The sequence below is a fragment of the Ammospiza caudacuta genome, chromosome 16 (genome assembly GCF_027887145.1).
Source record: "Ammospiza caudacuta isolate bAmmCau1 chromosome 16, bAmmCau1.pri, whole genome shotgun sequence".
Lineage (NCBI taxonomy): Eukaryota > Metazoa > Chordata > Aves > Passeriformes > Passerellidae > Ammospiza > Ammospiza caudacuta.
The window spans coordinates 8044193-8051698 of NC_080608.1; positions in this window are offsets into that span (position 1 = coordinate 8044193).

Genomic DNA, 7506 nt, shown 5'->3' on the forward strand with positions numbered 1-7506 from the left:
AGTGTTTATTATTTCGATGTTGAGTCTCAGCTGTGGAGGCTTTTAGGCTGGAAATGGATTCACGGGAATGCAGGGCTAGAGAAAGGCACGCAGCCACTCAGCCTGATCCAGAGGTGAAACCGATCCTGGACCCGGCCGGTCCTGAACCCGGTTGATCCTGGTGAACCGAGCCGATCCTGGACCTGGCTGGTCCTGGGTCCGGCTAATCCTGAACCCGGCCGATGCCGGTGAACTCGGCCGATCTTGGATCCGGCCGATGCTGGAGCCGGGCTCGGCGTGCTCCCTCCCAGCCGCTCCTGGAGCCGGGCTCGGCGTGCTCCCTCCCGGCCGCTCCTGGAGCCGGGCTCGGCGTGCTCCCTCCCGGCCGATGCTGGAGCCGGGCTCGGCGTGCTCCCTCCCGGCCGCTCCGGGAATCGCAGGCAGGGCCGGGCCGAGCCGGAGGCAGCGCCGGTGTCCGCCCCGGGCACAGGGCCTGGCTGTCGGTCACCGGTGCCCGCCTGGGCTGGGCTCGGGGGGATGGCGAGGCACAGCCAGCCGGGCTCACACAGACGATACACAAAGCGTAGAGCAGTGTTCTGTCCCGTGGGAAGGGTGGGTGAGCTTCCCTTCAGGAAGGGATGGCAGCTGAAGCGCTTGGTGAGGACAGAAGCCGGGGTGCCACCGAGCTGGAGCAGCACCAGGTGAGCAAGGCTCTCTGCAAGCCGGGGAGCTGGGCAGCAGCTGGGGCCTCAGTGCGAACCACATGGCTGCTGGAAACTGCTCCGGGAAAGAAACAGTGCCACACCGAGGCACCAAAATTCACCTCGCACAGCCACATGGCTCTGGCTTTAACAAGACACAACTCTTTAACAAGAGTGCACAACGCTCAGATACATCCTGGGATTTTTGGGGCTGTCCTGTGGAGGGTCAGGAGCTGGATTCCATCATCCTTGTGGGTTCCTTCCAGGTCAGGATATTCTATGATTCCAAGGGATTCTATAATTCCAGCAGCCCAATAATGTCCTTGAATCTCTCACAGCAAAATGATGCTGAAAGGGCAGCTCCAGGCATGAGACTCTGCCGTGGCCACGTTCCTGGCTGCCTTTGGCAGCCCATGGGCAGCAGGGTGTGAATGTAAATATGTAAATATGACCAGGGTGTAAATGTAAATGTGTAAATGTGTGCAGCAGGGTGTAAAACCACAGCAGCAGAGCCGTGCCACAGGCTACACCCTCCAGGAAGACTGAGCACAAATCCTAGCTCTGCCCAGGGTGAGTCATTTCATTTTTGACTTCCCAAAATCATTACAGGGACAGCAAGTTAGGGCACAATGTCAGGGTTGGATTTTTAATTTTTTAAAAATTATTTTTAATTAATTAAAAATAGCTTCATCTCTTGGGACCTAAAACTTTGCTAATTAGGGTCTCTCTCCAGAAATTATTAGGGGTTTACAATCTGTATAACCTGAGGATTTGTCTGTAGGGCCAAAATTATTTACCTTGTGATAAATTTCCTCTGTTACACCCATACAATTCAGTACAAGCCAGACTGAGCAGAGTGAAAATGAATATTTATTTTATGATCTTTTAATGTGTTTCTTGAATTACAAATGAGAAAATACAATTTAATTTTTTTCTGAATTTCCATCCAACTCTACAGCAAGTGAAAAAGTCAAGGGACATTTTTATGTTAAAGGAAATATTGTTATTAGCCTCTTTGTTGCATTACATATTTTCCAAACATTTTATTTTTCTGTTTTTGTAGAGGTATGTTGGGTTTGTCTGGCTCCATTAACCATGGAGCTTTAAATCTTCATTAACCAGAAAAGCTCAGTTCAGTAATTGCTCAACAGAGCTGAAGTGAAGACCATACATAAGAAAGAGCAGATTAGAACATAAAACCACAAAATTACATCATTGCAATTATATCAGAAGTTATGAAAATGCCTATAAAGAACACTGGAATCTGTTCAAGTGACATAAATTGTTAAATGTCTATACTCTTTAGAGATATGCAATTTCATTTCTTTATAATTTAATTTATTTATTTCATTTCATTTTCTGCAAGGGCAGTTTAAATCCATTGCCTTTCTACTTATTTTTTTTCTCTTCTTGCTGATGTTCTAGTGTAGGGGAAGAACAGAGCCCATACTTTGAGTTATTTAAATGTGCTTAGAAAATGTGGAGCTGAAGATGCTTCCCCACACACTATTTACTGCAGAACCAGTCATTGTGGGAGAAATCTCTGCCTCTGCACTTCCCCAGATCATGCAAAAATGAACTGTCTTGCGTATGCTATCACAGGCAGAGCAAGAAAAAGCATTTGCTCTGGAATAACACCAGCAAATGAATGGTGTGACTTTACTTATGGAGTTGTAGCATGGGTATATGCAGAAGATGTATTTTCCCTTCCAGCAGCTGTAGTGAAAGGAGTTCACTGCCCTATTTAATAGCTCTGCATGAATGCTCATGCTCAGGTATTCACTGTTTACTTATGCTGAGTATACAGTGCACACACTGTGCCTCTTCTTCTGCCTGGGAAGGAATAAAGATCTACTGTTCAAGTCAGACAAATATTTTTAAAATGAAGCCATGTGCCAGAAAGGATTTCAGGAACTCCAGAAGTTAACAATTCCACCAACTGCATTTTGCTATGCAGATGTTGCTGCTCAGAGGAAGGATCAGGACTCATGGTGCCAGGGTTGCCTTTACTGAGCACTGAAATGGGAATTCAAAGACACTTTGCAGGAGCAGCTCCAGATCAGGTAGGAGAGGAGGCACCTCTGGGAACAAGACTGACTCTGTCCCCCCCTGGCCTGCATGGCTGTGCACGAATCATGAATGATAAACACTAATGAAGGGATGTTATGTGAGAATGATGAGAAGCTAAAAGACAAAGTATTCAGCAGCTGGAAGAAAGATATGTTTGCTTTGCTTGGCTGGCTACTGGCAGGACTGGAGGCCATGAGTCCGTCAGAGTGGAACTTACACCTCTGATCAAATTTAGGAAGGATGCTGTCATCCTCCCTAGGATCTCAATTCTAAGATCTGAGATTTCAGAATCTCTGCACAAAACTAACCAGCCCTCTGCACAAGCATTTTTCACCAGCTGGGTTTCCCTTCCAAGGTGTCTGTAAATTATATTTACAAAGATGGGATGTGAAAAGCCAGCACAGGCTGATGTTGAATGAGTAAGGACATGGAGCTGAGAGTGCTGGAGCCAGTCAGCAGTGAAACCACAGAGCTTGCAAGCAGCATTTGCCCAGGCTGCTCTCTTTAGTACAAAAACCCAGATGCAGTGACCCTCTCTCCGTGTGAGGAATCTTTTTTGGATAAATATACCTCAGTTCCATGTGGAAAACCCACACACATAGCAGGAGCTATGCCCAGCAGATGATTGCCACCTAAAGTGCAGTGACTGCAAATTACCGTCTCTCCAGAGAGAAATACTTCATCCTGTCTGACTTCAGACTGATTCAATATGGGTTTTTTTAAGGTCTGTTTTTTCATTCACTAATTAGTAGCCTAAATAAAATAAAGAGATTTTTGTGGGGGTTTTTTGTGGGTTTGTAATGTCTTTTACCCATATTTCTTAATGACATCTTTCTCTAAACCTAAAAGGAATAATGTGACTGGCTGGCCTTTCCTATTTCTGGATTTGATTTATGCTGCAGTCTGTGAAGGAATGACTTACAGAGCCTTTCCACTGGCTGCATAGCCTTGTACAGAATCTGTGTTGAAATCCAGGGCATGCACAGAGAGGCCTGCCCAGTGCAGTGTGGGATGACCCAATCCTCTTCCCCATTCCCACTTGGAATTTATTATGCAGGAAATGTGCTTCTCCTCCACAAGCCCCTATGTTAAATGTGTCACAAGCTTAAATCCCTTGCAGTTTGCTTTCTGACCTTCAGGCAGGGTCATCTGTGTTACTTCAAAGTCTTCAGTTCTTTCACTGCTCTGTGGAGAGCACAGGGGTTGGGTGGGCAATGCTCAGAGGTGCCTGCTTGCAGCCACCCAGGTGCATTCCACTCCACTTACACCCCAGCTGTGCTGACACAGGGAGATGGGAATGTGTCTTTCTGCACAAATCAGCATCTTCCTCAGGCTCCAGCCATTTAGGGCATTTCCTTCTTAGTTCAAACAGAGAACACAGGGTGATTCATCATTCCTGCTAGCCAAGTTTACAAAAGAGTTTATTCATTTGCTGAGGCAGGGGCCAAGTTTTGGTTAAAAACCATGAAATGTGGATATGGTTAAAAAATTTTTCAGCCTGGACACTGCCTCCTTTGCATGCAAATGATGGAGGTCACAGTCCTCAGAGCTGTCTACCCCAAATGCTCCCTGACAGATCTCAAGGGTCAATATCAGAACATCTTTTATAAAAGCTGCCTCATGTCCTGCAAGCCCCTTGGATGCTTAGCAAGGACTGCAGTCTGCATCACTACATCCCCTGACTCTTTTGGGCATCCCTGGATAATCAAATTAAAACATGGGCAATGCAATTTTAAATAAAAAGGGGAGAATATGTGTCTTTTTCCATATCTGCAGTCAGACCCCTCAAATTCTGTATGGGTGCACTTGTACAGTTTTAAATAAGCCAGTCAGGCAATTACCAGTTTTTTCTGTGTTTGCAGAAGTTTAAATGGCCTTGTGAATGTGCAGCTGGGCACGTCTCAGAGCCCTGCCAGACCATAATTATGTTGAATAGGAGCAGGAGCTGTCAGGTCCCTCCCTGGGAGGATCCTGGTGAATCCAGCTTTATCTGCCAAGCCTGGCACAGGGACAGCTGGAGGTCCTGCTCTGTGTGCCAGACCTTTTCCATCTGAACACTGCGTGTTTATCTCACCTCTTGTCTAGATTATCTGCAGCAGAATTTAAGGCACAAATCCCATCCTTTCACTTCTCTCTGTTGCACTTCAGTGTCCCCAAGGGGTGCAGCCTTGAATAACACTGAGTTATTCATGACTGCCTGCAGCCTCCCTGTCTGCTCAGCTCAGCTGCACCAGCGCTGGGGTGGCTCAGGGCCTCACAGGGCTGGCTTCCCAAAACAGTCTGTCAGCAGAAAGCCTTCTGCCCATTCCAGGAGAATCCTGGCACGAGTCAGACTGCTCAGGAAACCTGCAGAGCAGGAGTTTGTTTACAGCCAGGGTCTCTGAGTTTTGTCAGAGGACAAAGCATGGTATAGCTGATACCTCTGTGTTTCACACACTGGGTTTGTTTAGCCTGTGCAGGCAGCCCCATGCAGAGACACCTGAGCTGGCCTGGGCTGGCCTGGGCTGGCTGCTGGACAAAGTTACCTGCAATCAGGACAGCAGATGCCCAGTGGGGAGCAGTGGGGACATGTAGAGCAGTGGGCTGTGTAACCTGATGTGGCTTTTTGTTGCTGCTGTGCACAGTGTGTTGTTCCAAGAGGAGGATGTACTCAGTCTGTTCATGGTGAGGTGTGTATCTGGCCATGTTAACTTTTTCCAGTGTTTGCATCTTAGTCCCACCTTCTTGTGACCGGGATGTTTCTGTAATGCTCCAAGGGTTTGATTCAGGATGGCTTCCTGACAAATGCTCAGGAATTTTGGTGTTTGGAAATGCTCTGTGATTTTGCTGTCAGGTACCTGGCAGTGCCAAGCCCTTAGGTACACCTGGCACAGGAGGTCTGTCCCAGTCCATGTACCCTTCCCTTGCCTCAGAAGCCCCCTGGCTTCTGCCCATCATCAGCAATACAGTTTGTATTTCCTTTGGTACACCAAATCCTCAGCTTGTGAAATCCACCTGTACCCAGGAAGATTAAAAATGAGATGATACTTCAGCAGACAGCACCTCCTCGGCATGGCACAATGTTTTATCTACAGCTGATGTAAAGAATTGCTCAGACTTCTGGCTGGATCTTTGAACAGCAGACACTGGATGTTGGCATGCCTTGACTTTTGGCTTCCATCCTTGCTTTTCTAGGATCTGGTGTGATTATTTTTTCATTCATGAAACAAAAAGGAAGCACAACAGACACAGCTAATTTTAGAATTTGTTCCTGTACAAGGCCTTTTAACACATGTAAGTTTTAGCTTCAGTTTCAGGGAGAAACCCGAGCTCTGCTGAGGTCAGAAAGAGTTGTTATCCAGGCATATTCCTGCCTCCTCTGTTCTGACTCATTGCATTGTTTTATGGGAAATCCTATATGGCATGACATAAGTGCTCTTCGGTTAATTTTAATATTTCCTCTGCCTAGGTCTTGACCAAACCCTTGTAATATGAGAGACAAGGGGGAATCCAGAAATACTTGTGTGCACTTTCTGCAGACAAGCTCTCTACAAAGAGATTTTTACCTTAAAGGAACATAAGAGCTTCCAACACCCACAGGATGTTTGATTCTCCTGGTTTTAAAGCAGAACTCCAGGTTCAGTTGTTCCTCTCACATATTCTCACTCCTCTCTCTGTCTGCAGTTGTGCAGGGCTTTTTTCCCTTTTAAAGTACATTAATACAGCTGCTGTTGCCAATGGGCTCAGCATAGTCCAGCAGCAGTGGACAATTGGCTCCATCAGGCATGGGGGGAGCTTCCAGCAGCTTCTCACTGATGCCACACCTGCAACCCCCCACTACCAAAATGTTGCCAGACAAACCCAACATACCTCTACAAAAACATATTTTAAATTCTTTCTGCTAAAAGAGGGAAAAAAGATCTGTATCTCCCAAACAAAAGAGTGAGAAGTCTGTAGTAAAAATAGGTTCAAAAAGAAGCATCAGAACTGAGTAAGAAATCTGGCTCTGACTCATGTCATTGGGTCTGAAGACTAATGGTGTTTTTGCAGTCTCTAAAATGTACTAATATCTTTAATGCCATCACACACTCACAGCTTGCTTCTCTCATGGATAATGATGCAGTCATTTCTGAATTCACCCAATAAATGTTAATGTACAAGGTGTATGTATGTGCAACATACGGTACTGTGTTAGTATGCTCTGGTGTCAGGACAGCTGGACCCTTTTATTATGGTTTATGATATTAGCAGTTGTTGAAAGCCTCAGTGAAATTGCCCCCTTATGTTAGATATTTATTTCCCTATTTTCTATTTTTCTTATGGATTGTGCTTCAGTGAGTCATCTCCCACAACCTTGTTTTTGCAATTGTAGTTCACCAGATCTCTCTTTAGAAAATGGACTTGTGACGGAGTGAATTTGGAAAGCAAGAGGTAGCTTGTGCATGGTGTTTTGCTTGGTCTGATGAGGTTCCTGGTTCTATTTAATGTTGGAAAGTTTTGGTAGAGGTGACTGTTAGGGTGATTGGCAATGATGATGGTCACTCAGAATTGGTGTGAATACTGGTTTCTGGAGAGGAAGCACAGTAAATTAGATGTTCTGGTGAGCTGGGGAATGACTTTCTCTTTGTTTCAGCTCCACCCGTGCCTGTGTCGGGTCCGTCCTCGCCCCAAGCGGTGCCGCGGTCCGGGGAGACCCAGTGGGGCCCCGGCTGCTGCTGCCCTCGGCGGAGCCAGGCCAGGTGAACACATCACCTGCTCATTCGGCCGTGCCACGTTC